The 25806-nt window shown below is 42.6% G+C and overlaps 1 long non-coding RNA gene across 2 annotated transcripts; it reads left to right on the top strand.

The window, feature by feature from the left end:
• The first annotated feature begins 4630 nt into the window (after window positions 1-4630).
• LOC148062433 (uncharacterized) lies at window positions 4631-24572 on the top strand. Of its 2 annotated transcripts, XR_015709205.1 has the most exons (4): window positions 4631-4731; window positions 19981-20019; window positions 20100-20255; window positions 20542-24572. It is a non-coding gene; the product is annotated as an uncharacterized LOC148062433 (long non-coding RNA). The 2 variants fall into 2 exon arrangements; XR_015709206.1 differs by lacking the exon at window positions 4631-4731 and having other exon boundaries at window positions 19883-20255; window positions 20542-21793; window positions 21840-24572.
• The last annotated feature ends 1234 nt before the right edge of the window (window positions 24573-25806 follow it).

The raw sequence follows: 25806 nt of genomic DNA, 5'->3' as shown, positions 1-25806 counted from the left end.
CCTGGACGCTCATGTTTTGGATTCGTCGAACCCAGCTTACTTATTTATCCTGGATGTCTCCATCCTACTTTTGTGCAATAAGAAGATTTTGGTTGCAGGCCTCTGGTCTAGAAAAGCGCTCTATAAATATAAATTACTTACTTACAGGGGCGGACTGGCGTACGGGGCTACTGGGGACTTTCCCCGGTGGGCCGTTGGGCTGTGAATTACATTTTTTTTTTTTTAAAGGCTATCTCATCGGCCAACAGCGTTATGGTCCAGCTGTGTGGCTGGGTCGGCGGCTATTGTTGTGATAGGCTCTCCATGTGTGCACGGTTCACTGTTTATGCTGATAGCCAATCAAATCTCATCTCGGCCGGTAAGTCCCACCCATTTCTCACCTGTCAATCAAGCTGCTGTAGCAAAGCTAGAACTTTGATAGACAATCGATAACAAGCTAATTCTGGGAAAATGGAGCATAAAAAACCCAAAGGTGCTGCTGAAAAGCTCAGGGATAAAAAAAATCCTTGTGTCAACTTGCAGCTACAAGTTTTCAAATAATGGAACTATTTGAACTTCGTTCAGGACCAGTGTCCACCGATGTTGACATGTTTTGTTTTTTTTCCACTAAAGAGGGGTGAATGTGCATATGAAACTGATGGGGTTCGGTACCTCCAACAAGGTTAAGAAGCACTGCTCTAGATGATCTGTCGATCAAGTCTGACATGGTGTAAACCTTGTAGCGAGCGCTCAGAGAGAAAAAAAAGTCCAGAAAGAGCGCTCGGATCTCAGGAGAGCGCTCTCATACAATTGTCCAGGTTGTGACACCATAACCTTTTCATTTCAATAAAGAAACGACTTCAAACCTCTTTTCACTTCAATAAAACTTCCCCAAACCTTTCTCACTAATGATTCCAAGCATGTCTCTGGGAAGTTAAGATTAACATCTGCTGCACTGGGCAGATTCAAATGTGCAAGCTTTGCGTTTCATTTGTATCTATTTGTTGAGCGTGTAGTAAGACATTAGCCGCCGCAGGTCAGGTGGAGAACAGGGACTACCTGGGAATAAGTGACCTGACGGTGTGTGTGGAGATCCTCAGGGAGGTCGGATGCAACGACGAACAACGTTGCTGGGTAAGATTCATCTTTGATCCAAGTCAGTGTTTGTCTAATCTACTTATTCAACAACAAGTGGGACACAATCGTGAAGTGGAACGAAATTTATTGGATAAATTAAACTTTTTTAACAAATAAAAAACTGAAAAGTGGGGCGTGCAATAATACTTTGTAGCGCCACCTTTTGCTGCAATTACAGCTGCAAGTCGCTTGGGGTATGTCTCTATCAGTTTTGCACATCGAGAGACTGGAATTCTTGCCCATTCTTCCTTGCAAAACAGCTCGAGCTCAGTGAGGTTGGATGGAGAGCGTTTGTGAACAGCAGTCTTCAGCTCTTTCCACAGATTCTCGATTAGATTCAGGTCTGGACTTTGACTTGGCCATTCTAACACCTGGATACGTCTATTTGTGAACCATTCCATTTTAGATTTGGCTTTATGTTTTGGATCATTGTCCTGTTGGAAGATAAATCTCCGTCCCAGTCTCAGGTCTTTTGCAGACTCCAACAGGTTTTCTTCCAGAATGGTCCTGTATTTGGCTCCATCCATCTTCCCATCAATTTTAGCCATCTTCCCTGTCCCTGCTGAAGAAAAGCAGGCCCAAACCATGATGCTGCCACCACCATGTTTGACAGTGGGGATGGTGTGTTCAGGGTGATGAGCTGTGTTGCTTTTACGCCAAACATATCGTTTTGCATTGTGGCCAAAAAGTTCGATTTTCGTTTCATCTGACCAGAGCACCTACTTCCACATGTTTGGTGTAAGTAAGTAAGTAAGTAAGTAATATATATTTATATAGCGCTTTTCGAGACCAGGGTCACAAAGCGCTTTAACAATCAAAACAATACTCAAAACAGTACATACTTCAAAGATCAAGACAACACCGAGAACAACACAGGAGTTCGAGAAATTCAAGGAAAAGCCTGCACAAATAGAAACGTCTTAAGATGTTTCTTAAAGGAGTCAGTAGACTCCATCAAGCGCAAAGAGAGAGGAAGATTGTTCCAAAGCTTAGGAAAACATACATACAAACAAAAAACAGACAAACAAAAAATTAAAATTTTATATCTTTATGTTTGAAGCCTGAAATGTGGCGAAATGTCGAAAGGTTCAAGGGGGCCGAATACTTTCGCAAGGCACTGTATATGACATGTCAGGGCTAACACTCAATGGTTCAGGCACTGAAAGCCTTTAGTAGCCAAATCTCTAGGTAGTGGAAGAGACAAAAGTTTGATGTCACATCTGGGATTTGAACCCAAGACCGTAACACACGGAACATGGTTTGAACCGGCATTATATTAAGCAATGTTTTCTGGTTTTTTTTATTTTGTGTGTGGGAGGTGTGTCTCCCAGGTGGCTTGTGGCAAACTTTAAACAAGACTTTTTATGGATATCTTTGAGAAGTGGCTTTCTTCTTGCCACTCTTCCATAAAGGCCAGATTTGTGCAGTGCACGACTGATTGTTGTCCTATGGACAGACTCTCCCACCTCAGCTGTAGTTATCTGCAGTTCATCCAGAGTGATCATGGGCCTCTTGGCTGCATCTCTGATCAGTCTTCTCCTTGTTTGAGATGAAAGTTTGGAGGGACGGCCGGGTCTTGGTAGATTTGCAGTGGTCTGATACTCCTTCCATTTCAATATAATTGCTTGCAGAGTGCTCCTTGAGATATTTAAAAATGGGAAATCTTTTTGTATCCAAATCCGGCTTTAAACTTCTCCACAACAGTATCTCGGACCTGCCTGGTGTGTTCCTTTGTCTTCATGGTTCTCTCTGCGCTTTAAACAGAACCCTGAGACTATCAAAGAGCAGGTGCATTTATACAGAGACTTGATTACACACAGGTGCATTCTATTTATCATCATCAGTCATTTAGGACAACATTGGATCATTCAAAGATCCTCACTGAACTTCTGGAGTGAGTTTGCTGCACTGAAAGTAAAGGGGCCGAATAATATTGCACGCCCCACTTTTCAGTTTTTTATTTGTTAAAAAAGTTTAAATTATCCAATAAATTTCGTTCCACTTCACGATTGTGTCCCACTTGTTGTTGATTCATGACAAAAAATTAAAATTTTATATCTTTATGTTTGAAGCCTGAAATGTGGCGAAATGTCGAAAGGTTCAAGGGGGCCGAATACTTTCGCAAGGCACTGTATATGACATGTCAGGGCTAACACTCAATGGTTCAGGCACTGAAAGCCTTTAGTAGCCAAATCTCTAGGTAGTGGAAGAGACAAAAGTTTGATGTCACATCTGGGATTTGAACCCAAGACCGTAACACACGGAACATGGTTTGAACCGGCATTATATTAAGCAATGTTTTCTGGTTTTTTTTATTTTGTCTTTGAGTTCTTCATAGGCTTCTAAAAGGATGTCTTGTTGCCCTTGTTGTCTCAGTGCATCAGTGAATCGGCGATCGACCGCAGGGTCTCGTTGAGGAAGCCGTGATTTTCATTTATCCAGGATTGGTTTAACCTGATCGATCCGTGTCTGCTCATCTTGGCCTTTGTGCAACCAAATAAGCCTGGACGCTCATGTTTTGGATTCGTCGAACCCAGCTTACTTATTTATCCTGGATGTCTCCATCCTACTTTTGTGCAATAAGAAGGTTTTGGTTGCAGGCCTCTGGTCTAGAAAAGCGCTCTATAAATATAAATTACTTACTTACAGGGGCGGACTGGCGTACGGGGCTACCGGGGACTTTCCCCGGTGGGCCGTTGGGCTGTGAATTACATTTTTTTTTTTTTAAAGGCTATCTCATCGGCCAACAGCGTTATGGTCCAGCTGTGTGGCTGGGTCGGCGGCTATTGTTGTGATAGGCTCTCCATGTGTGCACGGTTCACTGTTTATGCTGATAGCCAATCAAATCTCATCTCGGCCGGTAAGTCCCACCCATTTCTCACCTGTCAATCAAGCTGCTGTAGCAAAGCTAGAACTTTGATAGACAATCGATAACAAGCTAATTCTGGGAAAATGGAGCATAAAAAACCCAAAGGTGCTGCTGAAAAGCTCAGGGATAAAAAAAATCCTTGTGTCAACTTGCAGCTACAAGTTTTCAAATAATGGAACTATTTGAACTTCGTTCAGGACCAGTGTCCACCGATGTTGACATGTTTTGTTTTTTTTCCACTAAAGAGGGGTGAATGTGCATATGAAACTGATGGGGTTCGGTACCTCCAACAAGGTTAAGAAGCACTGCTCTAGATGATCTGTTGATCAAGTCTGACATGGTGTAAACCTTGTAGCGAGCGCTCAGAGAGAAAAAAAAGTCCAGAAAGAGCGCTCGGATCTCAGGAGAGCGCTCTCATACAATTGTCCAGGTTGTGACACCATAACCTTTTCATTTCAATAAAGAAACGACTTCAAACCTCTTTTCACTTCAATAAAACTTCCCCAAACCTTTCTCACTAATGATTCCAAGCATGTCTCTGGGAAGTTAAGATTAACATCTGCTGTACTGGGCAGATTCAAATGTGCAAGCTTTGCGTTTCATTTGTATCTATTTGTTGAGCGTGTAGTAAGACATTAGCCGCCGCAGGTCAGGTGGAGAACAGGGACTACCTGGGAATAAGTGACCTGACGGTGTGTGTGGAGATCCTCAGGGAGGTCGGATGCAACGACGAACAACGTTGCTGGGTAAGATTCATCTTTGATCCAAGTCAGTGTTTGTCTAATCTACTTAAACAAAAATCAAAAAATTATAAATTGTAAAAAATGATTATGATCTATAAAATACACAAATTCAAGATTTTTATTTTTGTCCCTGTGGGGCAATTGGTTTTGCTTCAGTTAAGACAAACACGGTGACGCACGACAAAAGAAAAATAACATAAAATATAAAAGCATACACTAAGATACTGTGGGACGAGCTATAGGTGAGTTGGTGGGTCTGTCTGTACTGTGTGGAGTAAGTAGTGAGATGGAAGAGGTGATGAATGAGTGTTTGAAGCGGTTTGTTTGGCTGTTGGTTGTCTGAGAACCAGAGGGAAGAAGCTTGTAGTACTTGAGTACTATCTGACATGATGGATTTTGCTTTCCTTATTACCTGGTTGTTGTAAAGATCAGTGAGTGTTTGCTGTTGTGTTGAACCTATAACCTTACTGCTCGTGATCCTGATGAGTGACATTTTCTGCGCCACTCAGCAAACTGCACCAAAAACTCTGTCATCTGCGAATGAGACAGAGAGTTAAATATTATGAAATTTTATCTATCAATCAATATTTGTTTTCATACGCGGCTTGTATTCAATGTTTACAAAAAGTATACAAATCCACGTAAAAAAAACACACACATAAACAACATCGACAGGTTTATGAACTGGCGAGTTTCGAGGGCAAACCTGTCGGTACAGGATCGGGGCAGGTCTACAGTATCGCGGTATCTGCGCATGTGCAGTGACGTCGCAAACTTGATGACGTCACTAATTAAATATATATTATAGTAAGTAATATTTATTTATATAGCGCTTTTCATCTTCTGTTAAGCATCGACACTGGGCATCAAATCCTCTCATCCCTCGTCTTCCTGCCCATGGACAATTGGAGGATCCAATGTTGCAAAACATTAGAATCAAGACAGTTGTTTATTTACAGAAGTAGTTTAATTAATTATTAGGTTGTGTTAATATAAATACATGTGATTGTGTTCTTGTACACACTGAATATGTCTGTTTTTATGTCTGCATACAGTAATTGTACTATAGTTGGAATATTCTGTATTATTAAATCTACAACAATTTAATTAATTTAGAATAATCGATGTAGTTATATTTAAGGCCACTAGGTGGTAGTAATGTGTTTAAAAACAACAGTTCTCTCACAGAGACAAGGATCGTTCAGCCTACAGTATCGTGATGCAGCGTATTAACTGTGGAGAGTCAAAGTAATCCAACAATGATTTAAAACATATTTACGTGCTGTCAAAAAGTAAACACGTGACAAAGATCCGACCTCTGTTTATTTTATTAGTATTTTATTCACATCGCTATTAGTAAACGGATAATAAATACATTTTTGGACAGAGAATAATTTAATCTAAATATAAACTTTGACTGTTCGATATGTAACCTTTGGCTCATTCCGCTTCTGATTCGACCAATGAAGCTGCGCGTGGTGGATCACTTGTCTTTTATTTTGTAGGATTCTCATGCAGTCCTGCACGTAAATACTGTCTGAGGATGGATCGCTCACACACTCGTTTCTTTCGCTCTAGAAACACCACACAACATGTATATAAGTTACACGCTAAACAAATAAACAAACATATACAATACAACGACTACTAAACAAAAGAGAATATAAAGTACGACAATAGAATGAAAAAGGTGTTTCTATCATAGTTTTAAACAATAATGTTCACAGAGCATCTCATCCTCCTGCCTCATTTCAGTCCTCGAGGCAATGAGAATATCCCACAATTCAGTGGTACAGTTCAAAGGGCAGGATTTAACAAAAAACAATAATTACAGTGGGTGGCACTTTTGCCCCATTTTAGGGAATTTAATGCACAGTCCTTCACTATGTTACAGATGAAAACAAGTAATTTGTTTGAAAATAATTGATCCAAAAATAAACTTCGTTAGTATTCAGTTAATTCTAAAGTAGAATTTGATGATCTACAAAAAATGTAGTTTTATCAACGCTCGTAGTTAATTCATTTTCATTTAAGTTCATTTTTCATACACATTACTACTATCTAGTGGCCCATTAGTATAACTACAACGATTATTCTAAACAAATTAAATTGTTCTAGATTGAATAATGCAAACAACTGTCTTGGTTCTAATGTTTTAATCCCATGTTAAGTTGGTAACAGGTAACTCCACTTCTCACTGAACTTGACAAGAGATCAATCTCCTAAACGTCATATTGTAATATGACATTTGCAATTTACATATATCTACTAACTGAAATAGTAACTGAGTAGTAATGAATAAAAACAGAATATTATTTATAAATTTAGGTCAATCATACATCAATATTTATTTATTCAAGCTTTTATGTGTATAGCTGCATAACTTTTTAAAGAATAGGAATTAAAATAATAAGAGATTTGATAGAGCAAAATATTTTATACATCACCAACAGATTTTTTTTTGGACATGAACATTGGAACTTTGATCGCAGGGTATTTATTTTGTCTTTGGGTATCTGTTGTGGTCACAGCAGCCTGCTGTGTTCCCCTCCCCCTGGTCTGCCACTCCTCCTGTCGCCTCACCTCACACCTGGTCCTCATCACCAATCACACTCACCTGTTCCTGATCCCCAATCAACCCCCTTCATCTACCCTCCGGCTTCCCCTTCAACTACCTGCTTCCCCTTCGTTCAATAAACCCCTTTTGTACTCTCTGGAACTTCGCCTCTGTCTGCTCTTGGGTTCAGCATCGCAGAACATAACAGAACGATCTGGCCAAGATGGACCCAGCGGACATGGCAAAAGTCCACGGAGCTCTCGCCACTCAAGGCACTCAGATTGCCGAGCACAGCCAAGCCCTCCGGGACGCTATGGAAGCCTTCAAAAACATCGCCACCCGAGTCACTCTGATGGCCGCACAACTGGATGCATTGGTTCCCCACACACCGGAACCCCCACTGCTTACGACTCCTCCGCCTGCCCCCACTTCCCCAGCACACCTGCCACGAGCCCGAGAACCTCTCATTCCTGCGCCCGAACGCTACGCCGGGGACATGGGTACGTGCAGGGCCTTTTTGATTCAGTGTTCCCTAGTCTTCAGTCAACAACCCCTCACCTACCCCACTGAGAAGGCTAAGATAGCTCACATTATGGGGTCACTTAAGGGGAATGCCTTAGCGTGGGCCTCAGCAGTATGGGACAGTGATTCTCCAGTCAGGGATAATTTTGATCTTTTTGTTGCGGAAATGAGGAAGGTTTTTGATCACCCCGTGGAGGGAGGGGACACCGCCAAACGCCTTATTTCCTTACGCCAGGGCTCCCGCAGTGTAGCTGAGTTCTCCGTAGAGTTTAGGACCTATGCAGCGAGATCGGAAGTCTCTACGTGGGATTTTTCTTTCTGGTCTCAGTGAGTCCATCAAGGATGAGCTGGCTACTAGGGAGGAGACTGAGACTCTGGACGAAATTATCTCCGTTTCTATCCGGCTGGATAACCGCCTACGTGAGCGGCGTAGGGAGAGGACAGGGAGTTCCATATCCCCAGCACTCTCTACTATCCATTCCTCACACTTCCCGAGAGCTACCCCCTCTGCCCCCGTGAGATGTGCTGTGCCCGAAGAGGAACCCATGCAGCTGGGGCGCACTCGTCTCACCGAAGCTGAGCGGTCCCGTCGTTTAAAGAATGGGGTGTGTTTGTACTGTGCACAACCCGGACATCTCATCTCCACCTGTTCGTCACTGCCAAAAGACAAGGCCCAGCAGTGAGACTCGGGGCCCTGCTGAGCCACCCTCCTTCCGTCCCCGTTCCGCTCGGTTCACGCTCTCTCCTGGATGCCACTATTCTGTTCCTCGGACGTCCCTTGCCAGTACCCGCCCTGGTGGACTCAGGAGCGGACGAAAACTTCATTGACGCCAAGTTCGCTTCTCAGGTTGGCATCACTTTCGAAAAATTACCCTCGCCCCTTAACGCTAACGCCTTAGATGGCCGCCACCTGGCCCTTATTACTCATCGTACCAAGCCCCTGGAATTAATTGTTTCTGGTAATCACCATGAGAAACTTCAGTTTCACGTTATCCAGTCTCCTCGTACCCCTCTGGTCCTGGGTTACCCCTGGCTCAAACTGCACAACCCCCATTTCGACTGGTCGTCTGGCAAGGTGGTGAGTTGGAGCACCTTCTGTCATTCCACATGCCTTCAATCTGCACTACCTCCAGCAGAGGGAGTTGTTCCCTCGCCCCAAGTACCCCCCGACCTCTCCTTGGTTCCCCCAGCCTATCACGACCTAGGAGAGGTGTTTAGCAAGTGTCATGCGACTTTTCTCGTCTGCCCCCATTCTCATCCAACCTGACCCCTCCAGGCAATTCATCGTGGAGGTCGATGCGTCTGACACAGGGGTGGGGGCAGTCCTGTCCCAGCGCTCTGCCTCTGACGAGAAGATTCACCCCTGCGCGTTTTTCTCTCGGCGGCTGGCACCTGCTGAGCGCAACTATGATGTTGGTAACAGAGAGTTGTTGGCTGTGAAATTGGCGTTGGAGGAATGGCGCCACTGGCTTGAGGGGGCTGAACAACCGTTCGTGGTTTGGACGGACCACAAGAACTTGTCCTACATCCAGGCAGCGAAGCGTCTTAATTCCCGCCAAGCCCGATGGGCCCTCTTTTTTGGGCGATTTAATTTCACCCTCACTTACCGTCCGGGTTCCCGTAACTTCAAGCCTGATGCCCTCTCTCGTCAGTTCAACCCTGAGGACGCACCGGCCTCCCCTGACACGATCCTCTCCCCTTCTTGCCTCCGGATCGCTGCCGTCACCTGGGAAATTGAGTCCCTCATCTAGGAAGCCCAAGTCACAGAACCAGATCCAGGTAACGGTCCTCCTAACCGTCTCTTCGTGCCCAGTGCGGTTCGCTCCCAAGTTCTGGTGTGGGTCCACACATCACGCTTCGCCTGTCACCCTGGCGTGGTCCGCACCCTGTCCCTCCTGAAGAGGTACTTTTGGTGGCCAGCGATGGACGCCGACACTCGGGCATTCGTGCTCGCCTGCACGGTTTGTGCTCGGGCCAAGTCCTCCCATCAAGCTCCTGCTGGTCTGCTACGTCCCCTTCCCGTTCCTGGTCGGCCCTGGTCTCACATCGGCCTGGACTTTGTGACCGGTCTTCCTCCCTCTAGGGGCCACACTGTGATCCTAACGGTGGTGGACAGATTTTCTAAGGCAGTTCACTTCAATGCCCTCCCCAAGCTCCCCAGTGCCATAGAGACTGCCCAGCTGCTTGTGCAGCATGTCGTCCGCCTCCACGGGATTCCCACTGACCTCGTCTCCGACCGTGGCCCTCAATTCATCTCCCAAGTTTGGAAGGCCTTCTGCCAAGCACTTGGAGCCTCTGTCAGCCTGTCTTCAGGATTCCAACCACAGACGAATGGGCAGGCTGAGAGAGCTAACCAGGACCTGGGGACTGCACTTCGTTGTGTGGCTGCGCGCAACCCCTCTGCATGGAGCGACCATCTCTCTTGGATTGAGTATGCCCACAATTCCATGTCCTGCGCTGCCACCGGCATGTCTCCATTTGAGTGTTCCCTGGGGTACCAGCCACCCTTGTTTCCCGCCGAGGAGGAGGATATCTCTGTCCCCTCGGTTCAACACCATCTCCGCCGTTGCCGCAAGATGTGGAGGGTCGCACGCTCCGCTCTGCTGCGCTCCGCCGAGCAGAACCGGCGCATTGCCGACCGCCACCGGGCTCCCGCTCCTGCCTATCGGGTGGGCCAACAGGTGTGGCTGTCCTCAAAGGATCTCCCCCTAAAGACTGGCTCCAAGAAGCTAACCCCTCGTTTTGTTGGTCCATTCCCTATTGTGTCCATCGTCAACCCCTCAGCTGTCACACTCAAGCTGCCTCCAGCCATGCGCGTTCACCCCACCTTCCATGTCTCTCGCCTTAAGCCAGTCTCCGTCAGCTCTCTCTCTCCCCCTCCCCCCCTCCCCCCTCCTCCCCGTTTGATTGACAGTCACCCAGCTTTCACAGTTCGGCGGTTGTTGGACGTTCGTCGTCGGGGCAGGGGGCATCAATACCTCGTGGATTGGGAGGGTTATGGGCCAGAGGAAAAGAGCTGGGTTTCGCGGGGTCTCATCCTCGACCCTTCCATCATCCGTGACTTCCATCAGGCTCACCCAGAGAGGCCTAGGCCGCCTAGAGTCGTCCCTTGAGGGGGGGGTACTGTTGTGGTCACAGCAGCCTGCTGTGTTCCCCTCCCCCTGGTCTGCCACTCCTCCTGTCGCCTCACCTCACACCTGGTCCTCATCACCAATCACACTCACCTGTTCCTGATCCCCAATCTACCCTTGGATTCCCCGCGGTCGGCGCCAGATCGTACTCTACTCTACCGTGTAACTCGGATCCCTCACTCCAGCTCGCCGATCTCGCTCTCCCTCCGGCTTCCCCTTCAACTACCTGCTTCCCCTTCGTTCAATAAACCCCTTTTGTACTCTCTGGAACTTCGCCTCTGTCTGCTCTTGGGTTCAGCATCGCAGAACATAACAGTATCTTTGATCTGTTTTGTTTTGAACCACTTTTTGTGTTTTATCCTATTCATTGTCTAGTAATGGTTAAGCTAGTCTAGATCACTTCTCTCTTCAAAATTCTATGTTCAAACCAAAATGCTGGGTCAAATTAGTCAACCCAAATGTTATGCCAAGCGGTTTTAAGCGTGAATGCAATGTCAATTAAAACTATCTCAAATAAAATGATCAATGACTATCATTTTCTTTCATAATAGTTACGCTTCATGAGCATCATGTAATAACATAATAGTTGAGTATCATGTCATAAACGTTATAGTTGGGTTACATGGAGCAACATAATAGCTGGGTTTCAACCAACATCACAAAACTATTACTGATAATACTGAGTATATAATAGGGCTGCATGGTATACCGGTTCGAAGTATATACATTCATTGCTATACACATTTTTATAAACCGCTATACTATGTATACGACACAAAACACACATTAACAGAAGTTGTGTTATATTGTACATCTGATGACAAAAAGGGGGAATCTTTGGAGATGTTCAGAGCCACGGAGAACACCTATGACGAGAAAGAAAAACACAACGTCATGGCCTTGATTACAAACGACACACAATGATAACAATCTTTCTACATTAACTAACATTAAAACAACACACAACAAAGTAGTTTACAATGTAACTGAACGCAGATTTGATCGTAATTAAAATGGATATGCAATAAGATGATCAGTAGAATTATATTTATTCAGTCTAATTATCGATTATTTGGCCAAAATATGAAGACTGAGGTAAACAATTCACTCCATGACTCCTCCACCTGCCTGAAAGCATCACCATCTGTGACTTATAACACCTCGAACGCTACGTCGATGTTGTCAGCCGGAGGTGTTTGGGGACTATTTCCGGTTCACGCGATTCTATTTTCTTTTTCTTCTAAACACCCCTAATGAGGAAAATAACGCATTGAGACATTGGGCCTTAAAAACCTAATTTTGCCATTTTAAACCTGACCTCTCTCTTTTCTGATATCCGAGCGATCTCTCTACTTTTTTTTCCTCTAGATTGACATCAATTCTACAACTGAGTGACGTCACCAAGTCAGGATCGATCAAAATATCATCTACAGTAGATCAATTACGTATTTTAAAAAACTTGGAGGTGTCGTTCTGGACAAAACAGATGCAGTGGCTGTTCCAGATAATTGGTTGAGGCAGTGAAACTATTTCTCTAGTTAATTCTCTTAACGACTTATTCAAAATATTGTATGAATAGTGCATTTAGACTTTAGAAAAATTACATCAAGTCAGATTTTATTTATAAAGCACGTTTGAAAACAACCAAGGTTGACCAAAGTGCTGTAAAGGTTTTCAAAAACATAAGATGCAAAAACATAAGATACAAAAACATAAGATACAATGACATAAAAGACACACAATGCAGGGCACATCAAGACACACAAACAGACACAACAGGGGTCCAACTCAACATGAGTTTAGGAGCCACAGAATAAAAGTGCATTTTAAGAGATGATTTAAAATGTTCAACGGTCCGAGTGCTTTGGATGTGCCAAGGCTGGGCATTCCAGAGCCGAGAAGCTGCCACTGCAAAAGCTCCGTTTCCTCTGGTCTAACGTTTTGCCGTAGGAACATCGAGCAATAAATGGTTGGCTGATCTAAGAGATCTGTCTGGGGTATGAATGTGTTGCAATTCAGTCAGATATTCGGGTGCCAGGCCATTAAATGCTTTAAAAACAAAGAATTTTAAAAATCTATTGATTTTTTTTGACTGGTAGCCAGTGGAGTGTGGCTAATATTGGCGTGATCTGCTCACGCTTGCGCCTTCCAGTCAGGAGGCGTGCCGCAGCGTTCTGCACGAGTTGCAGACGGGACATGAGTGTTTTGTCAATCCCAGAGTAGAGATAGTTACATTAATCCAGCTGTGAGGTGATAAATGCATGGATAACCCTTATATTATATATATATTTGATGCCTACACATTAATTCAGGCGTGGTAAAAGAATTTCGTGGTCCACCGTATCAAAAGCTGCAGTTAAGTCCAGGAGCACTGGAACAGCAGAGTTACCCGAGTCAACGGTTAACAATAAGTTGTTTGTGACTTTTTGTATTGTATCTATGTGTATTATAATTTTTTCGATGGATACTTTTTAACATGGAGAGAATCATCTTGTTTACTCAAGAGAGGATCTGCTGTCACTGAAGTCAATGTCATGGGCTGGAGATCGTCATGATATCCCGACCAAACTTCAGCGCCGGTATCGTGGATGTAGAGCCGGCAAGAGAATAAACGCCAAACAAAAAGGACAATCGGAGCCGTCACAGACCATCGATCCCCACGATCACGATGGGGAACGTCAATTCACTGACAAACAAGATTGACGAGCTGTCTGCCCTCGACAACCAGTGGATCTACAGAGAGAGCAGCTTTTTGATCTTCACAGAGACATGGCTCACTCAACTGTCTCCGGACGCTGATGTGGACCTGCCGGGCTTCACCACCATAAGAGTGGATAGTGACGCACATGCTTGCGGGAAGCGCCGAGGAGGAGGTCTCATCATGTACCTGAAAAAGCGCTGGTATAGTCCGGGACATGTTGCTTTGAAGAAAGTCTTGTGTTGTCAGGATTTAGAACTGCAGTGGACACGGTTGAGAACAGTCCCAACAACTTTTTCAACAGGTTTGAGCAGGTCACCTCACCCTCACTGCTGCCCGCTGCACTGACTTCACAGCTGATGAAGACACTGGAGCGGCTGGGCCTAAAAAATCTTAGGCCACAAGTCCAGCAGGCGCAAGACCCCCTGCAGTTTGTCTCCTGGCCCGTGGTTGGTTCACCTCCTGCATCGGACCTACTCCCACCTGGATAAAGCAAGCAGCTCAGTAAGGATCCTGTTCCTGGACTTTTCTAGTGCCTTCAACACCACCCAGCCCACTCTGCTGCAGGACAAACTGACACGGATGCATGTGGACCCTGGTCTGGTCTCCTGGATTTCGGACTATTTTACTGATGGACCACAGTATGTCAGCTGAAGGACATCATGTCTGACACAGTGTTGTGCAGTACAGGAGCACCTCAGGGGACAGTACTGGCCCCTCTCCTCTTCACCATCTACACTTCAGACTTCTGCTTCAACTCGGAGCTGAGTCTCGTCCAGAAGTATCTTAACGACACTGCCATTGTTGGATGCATCAGGGACAACAGTGAGGACGAGTACAGGAGTCTGATACGTGACTTTGTGGACTGGAGTGAGAGGAACCAATTGCAGCTGAACACCTCAAAGACAAAGGGTCTTGGACTTTGGGAGGTCCAGGACAAAGCCACGTCCAGTGTCCATCAGAGGCTACGAGGCGTAGATAGTTCACAACTATAAGTACCTCGGTGTGTGGTTGGACAGTAAACTGGACTGGTCCTGCAACACAGACCATGTGTATAAGAAAGTTCAGAAATCATTGACCATTGGACTGGATTCACAGCAAACATGGATGTTAAAATCCCCAGTGATTAGGATATGGTCATACTTTACTGTAAAGGACCACAAACAGGACAGGAGAGGACAGTTTCAGTTCCAATAGCTGCAGTTCAAAGCTGGAATACGTGTCAGGTGAAGTTTGGCGACACAGAAAATGTGACTTAAACACCAAAGCGAGACCCCCACCTTTACCGGAGATGCGTGGGGAGCTAAAAAAAAAAAAAGGCGCAAACAGGAGGAAACACTCACCAGCCCGGATCCAAGTCTCTGTCAGAATCATGAATTCCATAATAACAATACAGTTATAAATATAAATAAGATTTAAATAATAAATAATGGAAAATTCGAAATATATCAACAACCGTGAACATTTATAACAAGACAATAATTACTAGGTCGATCCTGTCTTGGTAAGTAAGTAAGTAAGTAATATTTATTTATATAGCGCTTTTCGAGACCAGGGTCACAAAGCGCTTAGACAATCAAAACAATACTCAAAAAAGTACATACTTTAAAGATCAAGATAATACTGAGAACAACACAGGAGTTCGAGAAATTCAAGGAAAAGCCTGAACAAATAGAAACGTCTTAAGGTGTTTCTTAAAGGAGTCAGTAGACTCCATCAAGCGCAAAGAGAGAGGAAGATCGTTCCAAAGCTTAGGAGCAACAGCCTGAAAAGATTTCTCTCCTCTGGTCCTGAGCCGTGTGCGTGGAACCATAAGTAGATTCTGATCCACAGACCTCAGAGCCCGAGCTGGGGTGTAAGGCTGGATCAGATCAGTGATGTAAGGAGGAGCCTGACCATGAATAGCTCTGAAAGTAAGAACCAGAATTTTAATGTTGATCCTGAAAGAAACTGGAAGCCAGTGAAGAGTTTTAAGGATCGGAGAAATGTGAGTTCTCCTACTTGAGCGGGTCAGAATTCTCGCTGCAGAGTTCTGAATCAACTGCAGGCGAGACAGCTCCTTCTTGTTAAGACATGAAAACAAACTGTTACAATAGTCCAGACGAGAAGAAACAAACGCATGGATTACAAGCTCCAGATCATGTTCCGACAACATTTTCCTAAGTTTAGAGATTTTTCAGGTTGAAGGAAACAGTTTCTGGTCAGTTTTCTGCAGTGTCGAACAAGAGACATGTCTTTATCAAATACAACACCCAGGTTTCTCAGGCTCAGTTTGACAGTCTGACCTAAGTCACCCAAGTACTGACTCAACCCTGGAATCTTATCATCAGGAGCAATCACCAGAGTTTCAGTTTTGTCCACATTTAGCTGTAAAGTGTTTTCACTCAGCCATTGTTTGATTTCTAGCAAACAATTGACTAAGCTGTTCAGCCTTTGGGGCTCAGTTGGGTCAAAAGAGCAGTAGAGCTGGATGTCATCAGCAAAAATGTGATAAGAAACATCTGGAAATCTCTGAATGATTTTACCGAGGGGAATCAAGTACAGCAAAAACAATAAAGGACCCAGAACAGAACCTTGAGGGACTCCACACAACAGATCTGCCGATTCAGACCTCATTTGATTGGCAGATACACCAAAACTGCGCCCAGAAAGGTAAGATGAGAACCATTGTAACACAGACCCAGACAGTCCCACTTCATCCCTCAGTCTTCTCAGCAGGATCTGGTGATCAACTGTGTCAAAGGCTGTGGACAGATCCAAGAGCACCAGAACAGTGAATTTACCTGAGTCAGCCGACATCATGATGTCACTGGACACTTTCAATAAAGCTGTCTCCGTAGAGTGATGTTTACGGAAGCCAGACTGAAACTTCTCATGAAAGTCGCTCTGATCCAGGAACAAAGACAGCTGCTCAGACACCACCTTCTCCAAGATCTTGGACAAGAAAGGGAGCTTAGAAATAGGCCTGAAATTACTGAGGTCAGTTGAGCAGAGGCTCCACTATGGCATGTTTAAATGCATTGGGAAAAACCCCTGTGGAAAGTGAGAGGTTCACCATATTGGTAACCCAGGGGCCAATTACATCAAATACTTTGATAAAAAGCCTACAAGGAAGGACGTTATCTGAGCAAGAGGAGGGTTTCATCTTGTTCACTAGTGCTGAAATATCACCCAAAGATACAGCAGTGAAGGAGGACCAAGAGGAGGAGATGGGCTCAGAGACAGTAGGGGTTCCAAACAAAGGGGGAGAGATTTTCTCTTTGATCAATTTAATTTTGTCAATGAAAAATCTCAACAATGCATTGCTGTCAGCTTCACAGAAAACAGGCGTGATTTGAGGAGCAGGAGACACAAGAGAATTAATTGTGTCAAACAAAACTTTGGTTTTTTTTTCTATTTGCTGCTACCAGTTTTCTGATGTAATCAGATCTAGCAGTTTCTACCATCTCATTGTAAGAAGTCAACAGATCCCTGAGGTGAAGTCTGTGCACCTCAAGTTTAGTGGACTTCCAGAGACGCTCAGTCTTTCGACAAAGTCTCTTCAGACTCAGGAGATCTTCATTTGTCCAAGGGCACCGTTTTTTCTGAATTTTCAAGTTCGATTTAACAGGTGCCACTTGATCCAGTATTTCAACACAATGACCAGTGAAACAGTGAATCAAACTGTCCACGTCTGGGCAGTCATCAAAGGAAAGAGCGTCAAACATAGCAGAAAAACTGTCTGCAGTATCGGCTGAGATGACACGCCTCTGAGACCTAACTTTCAAAGGCTTAGGTTCAGGGATGAAGTCCAGGTTAAACAAGACAAGAGAATGATCACTCAGATGGACATCATGTACAGATACATTAGAAATGGCCAGGCCAAGAGTAAAAACTAAGTCTAAAATGTGGCCTTTTTGATGAGTGGGTTCAGAAACATGTTGCTCAAAATTAAAGGCTTCAGTTAAAGTTAAAAGTTCTTTAGCAGAACAAGATGTGACGTCATCAACATGAAGATTAAAGTCTCCAAGAATAAGGACAGATTCCATTTTAATAATGGAAGATAAGAAGTCACTAAAGTCTTTCAAGAACACCGCCGCAGGACCAGGCGGGCGGTAGATTGACACACAATATAAAGGTCTTGTAGAACCAACCAAGATCATCTGAGAGTCAAAAGAAGTGAATTCCTGTGTCTGAATCACTTTGCAAGAACAACTCTCCCTAAAAACAGTAGCAAGACCTCCCCCACGACCAGAGAGGCGAGGCTTCCCCAGAACAGCGCTCCCTACTGGACAGAGTTCGTTCAGATGAATAAACTCTTCCTCTCTCTGCCAAATCTCAGAAAGACATAATAAATCCAAATTAACTCTTGTGAAAAGATCATTAAGAATAAAGGATTTATTAGTAATGGAGCGAACATTAAGAAGTCCCACATTCAGCACCGATGACGTCACTGACGACGCCGCGTCACTGTTAGTTTTGAAGTGAACAGCGGTAACGTGGGTACCAGCTGTCTACTTAATCTCCCTGGGCGCGTTCGGATTTTCTTTTTGCGATTGCTCGACTTCTACACAGCCAATCAGAAACGAGCTTTCTGAGGTCTCTGTCAAAGATAGATTTTTGTTTGTTCAAACCACTTTATTTTTCGCTCGAGTAAAAATAAAATGCAAACTATAACTTACATGCGCGCAAAACATATTCTAAGATGCTCAAAATGTTTTTCTGCATGGTATGACAAGTCAAATCGGGCGTGTCCTCTTTAAGTATATTATCGGGGAAATAGAGTTATTCAGTGGAAGATGGCGAACATTGCGGTCATTATCTCTGGTGCTCTGGAAGATTTGTCGAAGGATAACCTGGACAGGTTCTGCCACAGGCTCAGGAACCGCAAAGAGGAGCCGCACGTCAGCCTTAGGCAGGTGGAGAACAAGACCTACCTGGAAATAAGTGACCTGCTGGTCTCGACCTTCACTGAGGCTGGAGCTCCGATGGTGTGTGTGGAGATCCTCAGGGAGATCGAATGCAACAACGAAGCAGAGTTGCTGGGTAACATTCATCTTTGATCCAAGTCAGCTTTTTACGCGTAAAGGTTCCATGTTGGTGCGTCCGTTCCAAGGCGTTTCTCTGCCGCCAAACGTGACGCCATCGATGGCGCAGATGTTTCTGGACAACACTGTTGCGGGAGACACAACCTCCGGTCTCAGGTCTATTTTCACTTTACCGTCAAACCCCGTCGGACCGGCGTGTTTAAAACGGAAGTGAAGGAATGCAGCCGATCTCGATGTGCTTATAGGAGAACCATAAACTACTATACTACAAACTTATTTTTACCATCAAAACGTGGCTCTAAAACGTCGAATACTATTAAAAAAAACTCTAAAAATTATGAAATGTAAAAATGATTATAGCGTGATCTATAAATATAATGTATTTGTCCCATAAAAACGCATTTATCTGTCGTTTATTCAAGATACAGCGAACAATAGTGAACTAAAAATGTGCATTTATAATACTCATATATATATAGAGAGAGATTTTTTAAAATAAGAACGTATCTGATTTAATATAACAATAACAAGATTTTGTTTATATTATGTATTATTTTTAATAACGATCATGAGTAGGAGAAACTATATATTTTGATAATGTATATCGCAATTTTTTCGTTTGTTTAAATTGATATATGCTTTACAAGTGTGTATCTATAATGGCACTGTTTACACCTTAATATTTTATATTAGTTACTATGTCAGAATAAAGAGATTGTTGTTATTCATTGAAAATACAAAGATTATCTGAAAACATAAACTCGCCAATAAATAATTTAAGTAAAGTAACGTTAAATATTTAGAATTGTATTTTTTTCATTATTTTAAAAGAAAAGCCTTCTTTACAAATAATTAAATGATCAGAATTTCACGGTTTGAAAGAATAACTACAGTTTTTACTAAAGGTATAAATTTAATTTGTGCTGAACACATCTCTATACATTTATTTACAGTCAATATGAATTGTCTATATAAAGTAAATAAACGTTCTTTGTAGAAAAAATATGTCCCTGACGTGTGTATGTTTGTTTGTCTTTACAACAGGAAGATGGTGGTGATGGTGAAATATTAAGCGTGACGAGATGTTGTTGGAGAAATAAAGAAACATTTTGTTGGATGAATTAATAAATAAGATGCTCTTTTTACTTCTTTCAAGTAAATATTATTGTGATTTGATTATTTTTGCATCATCTTTTGCATCATCTGCTGGTTCCTTTTTGTCGAGTTTATGCGATTAATTTCCGAAATAAATTAATTAAATTCACCTTGAATTTGAGATGACTGTCTTTAAAAAGTAAAATCTAATTTGTGTTTCAGTTGAGAAACTTCCATCAGGAGCGTGTGCTGCTGCAGATCGTGAGTTGAATAGAAAGAAAAATATAGTCTAACATGCTTCAATTAATCTTAGATCTGAAATTCTCCTTCTCTTTCTTCAGGTCGACACTTTGTGGACAAACACCAGGTATCTCTGATCCAGGGAGTGACCAACATCGGTAATATAATAATAATAATAATAAAGGTAATAATTTCCCTGCTGGCCTTCACCTTGTCTTCACGCTGGCTCGGATGCAACAACGAAGCGACGTCACTGGGTAACATTCATGTTTGATTTTTGATCTTTCTTTCTTCTATCAAACACTTGCATCTAAAACGTCGAATACTATATATTTAAAAACATTAAAATGAATTATTTTGAGTTGCATCAGTTAATTTTTTGTTGATTTATGGCATTGATTAAAACCTGCTTATTTATTATTACCGGTATTTTAGTTAAAACAGATGAAAAGGAATGAAATGTGCGATAATAATTGTGTTAGAAACCGGATGTTGTCTGACAGATAAACACCTGATATAGTTGTTTTTTTTATAATTTGACAGTGAATGAGCCAAGACAAGACATTTTTTCTACACATTTTTTGGTGCCGAAACCCGGGATTACAACGAGCCACGGACACAGAAACGGAGAAACACATCAGACGTCTGAAGAGGAAAGTAGAACAAAAATGGAAAGAATGAGAATAAAGCGAGGAGCGATCAGAGGAGCAACGACGCGTCTTTTGAACCAGATTGACGGAGAAATGACGAAGCCAGATCCGGACATGGATAACTTGAGCACTTTGTTGGACATGTTGTCCGCGAAGGAGAGAACTCTACTTGAACTGGACTCTGATATTGAAGCGCTCACGGCGATGGAGGATTTGGAGAAAGAGGTTGAAACGACGGAGATCTATAAAGAAGGCGTCATCTCTTGTAAGAGCCGCGCACAGCTTATGATGAGGCAACACGTCCCTTTGAGGGATTCATATATACTCGAAAAATTACACACAAAAAGGAGTGAAAAAGAAGGAGACTCAACTCACGCAACTTCTCGTTAACGTCGCACAGCTGAGAGGATCGCCAACACCACCTGAAGCTGGTTAGCTGGATAAGATGACCAGCCACCTCCAAGTCCCCTGGACACGGAACCAGACGCTCAGTTTCTTTTATTTTTAAAGTATTGTCTCTACGGAGCGAAGCGGCCTCATCGTTTTTGGTCTCAACGCACCCGAGCCACGATTCAGGCCTGCAACGTTTATTTGTAATAGTGATAGACGAACTGGTCACTATTTTGAGTTTGGACTGCCTTATCAAGTGACTTTTGATAAGTTAAGCTGTAGGTGTTTGAAACGCACCGTAAAAACATGACTGTTGCCGGTCGCTGCGTGCGCATGCGCCCCTTTCAATTCAGCCCGTATTTATCTGTCATTTATTCAAGATGCAACGAACAATTGTGAACTGAAAATGTGTATTTATAATATTCATATATACATATTTTCATATGTTTTAAAATGGAAGCGTGTCTGATTTAATATAACAAAAAACAAGATTTTGTTTGTGTTATGTATTATTTTTAATAGCGATCATGAGTAGGATAAACTTTATTTATTTCGATAATGTATCTCGTTATTTTGTCATTCGTTTAAATTGATATATTCTTTATGAGTGTGTATTCATAATTGGTACTGTTTATACATTATCATATACATTTTTGTTGAACTTGTTTATTGTCAATTCACATCAATCAAAGATGACATATCCATAATATGTAGTATACATACAACAAGGTACTCCTATTTAAGTCACCCATCAGGTAGATACAAGAAACACAGTAATACAAAGGCAAATCAAAAAGAAAGAAAAAAAAATCCCCTTGGCGTGGACCACTGCGAGCAATGCCCATTAACCCTAACTCTTGATTTAGGACTTTTGTAGAACACTTGAATCCACTTTTTGAATGTTTCATTGAAGCCCATATGCTTTAAGGTATGTTGGAGAAAGACCCAGTCAACCATGTCGAAGGCCTTTTCTGTGTCTAAGCTAAGGAACATTGACATAGTTTCTTATTTGTATACGGTTGGCTGCAAGTTAAGAGCTTTTCTGATGTTGTCAGTACCTTGTCTGTTTTTAATAAAAACCTGTCTGATCTGGCTTTTTTATTAATTTATGAATATATTTCTGTATCCTGTTTGATATAATAGATTTCAGAATTTTAAGATCAACACAGAGGAGGCTAATAGATCGATATGAGGCACATAAAGTTGGGTCTTTATTTTCCTTGTAAATTACGCTTATTAATGCCTCTGACCATTAACCTGGTGGATCTCCCTTAGTCAAGGAATAGTTATAGATTCTGCATAGAGCTGGACATAACTCACTGATAAATGTTTTATAGTATTCGGCAGGGAAGCCATCAGTACCTGGTGCTTTGTTGTTTTTAAGTTTAAGAATGGTGTTTTTGATTTCATCTTCTGAGATGATCATATCAGCCTCCTCTGTTGTCAAACTGTTTAGTTTCACTGATTCAAAAAATGATTCAATATTTTCTATTTTGTCGGGTCCTTCATGCCCTTTGTATAATGTGTCATAGTAAGAAGCAAATGCATCTGCAATTTCTTTAGGTTGTAGTAGCATCTGATTATTTTTAGGACCTTTAATTTTGTGCACTACTCTACTGGCCTGAGCTTTACGCAACTGGTAGGCCAGCAGGCGGCCTGCTCTGTTACCCATCTCATAGTATTTTCTACTTGCAAATCAAAGTGCCCCTTCTGCTTTATATGTCAAGAGATTATCTAATTTCTGTCGGCTTTCCTTTAGTAAATCAAAAGTAATCCGATTTTTTGCTCGTTGATATTCTATCTCTAATTTTCTGATTTCTTTCTCTAATTGCAATTGTTCATTTAGCTTCTCCTTCTTTTTTCTAGATGAGATGGCAATAATATTGCCCCTCATTACTGCTTTAGCGCCATCCCATAGTGTAGATAGTGACACCATATTATTATCATTAATAGTAAAGTATTCAGAGAGTTGTTAGGCAATGTCGTTTCTGATAGTTTCGTCGTTAAGTAATGACACATTTAATCTCCAATATTTTGTTCCATCACTTTGCCCTACTTGTAAATTTAGTGTGACTGGGGCGTGATCAGATATGTTTATGGGTTCTATAGTGCATTCAACAGCTCTACACATGTCAGAACTTGAAATAAGAAACATATCCAGTCTTGAATAGCTGCCATGAACCTGTGACATAAAAGTAAAGTCCTTTACTCTAGGATGGCGCAAGCGCCATATATCAACTAAACTCAGTTCTTCAATCATACACTTCAGGGCACGTGATTTTTTGGTTAATGGTCCTGCGGGAAGTCGGTCCGAGTTCTGTCTCAAAACACAATTGAAATCACCTCCAAATAAAATAATTCCTTCTGCATGTTTAGCTAGTAATAATGAAATATTTTTATAGAAGTCTGCAGCGTTCTCATTTGGGCCATATATGTTAACAAGTGTTATTTTTATGCCGCTTATGAATCCGATGACCATCACATATCTCCTGCTCATCTTCTATTGTAGTTTCATGTTTGAAGTATGCCAGTTTGCCTATAAGAATGGCAACTCCTATTTTTACCATGTTTAAAGGAAGCACTAAATACCTGATCCACCCATTCTCTTTTCAATTTTTTATGTTCATTTGTGTCTAAATGAGTCTCCTGGATCATTGCTGTAGAACAGTGCAGTTGTTTAAGTTGAATAAGTATTTTTTTTCCGCTTTATATGATTATTTATACCCTTTACATTGTAAGTCACAAACTTTAACTTGTTCATAAGTTAGTGAATAAGTAAACTCGTCATTCCCTTCTTCTCAAAAACCCTCCACATTGTAAACATTTCCCGAAATCTTCCATTGCTGAACTCGAACAAAAACCCAAGATAATAATGAAGTTTCAACACGGTCTCAAGGTAGAACAAAACACACACAAAAACTATATAAACAAGATTCAAAAATAACTTCCACATACCCGACTGGTCCCTTAGTTGTCTTATGCAGCTATTACATTTTCAAACCTGATAGAGCCAGTTGCCCGATTGTATCCTGGGCAGAGGATGGTGACACTTCCTCCCGGGGTTGACACACCCAGTGTGAGTCTGCAGCTGTGGTCAGGTTCACTAAGCAGTCGCTGCACATGAGGAAAGAACTCGCTTTCAGAGCCGTCGTTAAGCTCCGTCAAAAGTGGAAAAATATAAAGTCAAAGTCATCCTAACTGTGTCACAGTGAACTCCAAACGTTTTTCAAACTCGGCATATCCGTTTTGAGGAAATCACTCGGGCTCCTGGAACAAGGCTTTAACATCCGTGCTCGTCAGCACCGCGGGCCGCGCTCCTCGTCTCCTCCCGGCTCTGCTCCACGTATCACCGCCGCTCAGCTCCCGCTCCACCCGGTGCCCTTCATCTTCTCGCATCTGAATATCAAGTTCGCGCAGCGTTGGGACGGCATCAATTTTCTCGCCTTTCTTCGTTGACATCTTGAGCGGTGGGGGCGTGGGGTGCATTCTCTGCTCCGAATTTCCTTCACTAGAAACTTGACTATCTCGTCAACTTTCCATTCATCATCACTTCTCCTCTGACGACTATATTCGAGAGTTATGTCATCTGGAATCATCTTCATTATAATTGGACTCTGCAGCTAAATGTGGACAAAACTGAAACTCTGGTGATAGCTCCTGATGATAAGATTCCAGGGTTGAGTCAGTACTTGGGTGACTTAGGTCAGTCTGTCAAACTGAGCCTGAGAAACCAGGGTGTTGTATTTGATAAAGACATGTCTCTAGTTCAACACTGCAGAAAACTGACCAGAAACTGTTTCCTTCAACTGAGAAAAATCTCTAAATTTATGAAAATGTTGTCGGAACATAATCTGGAGCTTGTAATCCATGCGTTTGTGTCTTCTCGTCTGGACTATTGTAAAAGTTTCTTTTTATGTCTTAACAAGAAGGAGCTGTCTCGCCTGCAGTCGATTCAGAACTCTGCAGAGAGAATTCTGACCCGCTCAAGTAGAAGAACTCACATTTCTCCAATCCTTAAAACTCTTCACTGGCTTCCAGTTTCTTTCAGGATCAACTTTTAAATTCTAGTTCTTACTTTCAGATCTATTCATGGTCAGGCTCCTCCTTACATCACTGATCTGATCCAGCCTTACACCCCGGCTCGGGCTCTGAGGTCTGTGGATCAGAATCTACTGATGGTTCCTCGCACACGGTTCAGGACCAGAGGAGAGAAATCTTTCCAGGCTGTTGCTCCTAAGCTTTGGAACGATCTTCCTCTCTCTTTGTGCTTGATGGATCTACTGACTCCTTCAAGAAACATCTTAAGACGTTTTTATTTGTTCAGGCTTTTACTTGATTTTCTGGAAGTCCTGTTGTGTTATCAGTTTTATCTTGACTTTTAAACTATATACTTTATTGAATATTGTTTTGATTGTTTAAGCGCTTTGTGACCCTGGTTTAGAAAAGCGCTATACAAATAAAAATTACTAACTTACTTACTTACTTACACAGTAGGCTTCCATAGGTGTTGACACTACACCCAGTGACTTTGAGCTCCTAATTTGACAATTTCACATTCATCTTATAGCTGCCTTAATGCATGGACATCAGAGGATCTCTTGACAGGATTTAGATTTAGCAGCCTTGACATGTGAGCACTGATCCCAGATCTTTTCTTCCAAATCTATCTTGCAGCAGAGTGATGGCGCTGTCATAGTTTGCCTCAGTTAGAGTCAGTCCTGCTACTGTTTTCGCATCAGGTCCAGAGAGATTTTTAAATAGGTGAACT

The sequence above is a fragment of the Callionymus lyra genome, chromosome 17 (genome assembly GCF_982586985.1).
Source record: "Callionymus lyra chromosome 17, fCalLyr1.hap1.1, whole genome shotgun sequence".
NCBI classification, from domain to species: Eukaryota; Metazoa; Chordata; class Actinopteri; order Syngnathiformes; family Callionymidae; genus Callionymus; species Callionymus lyra.
This window is presented reverse-complemented; position numbering and strand designations above follow the sequence as displayed.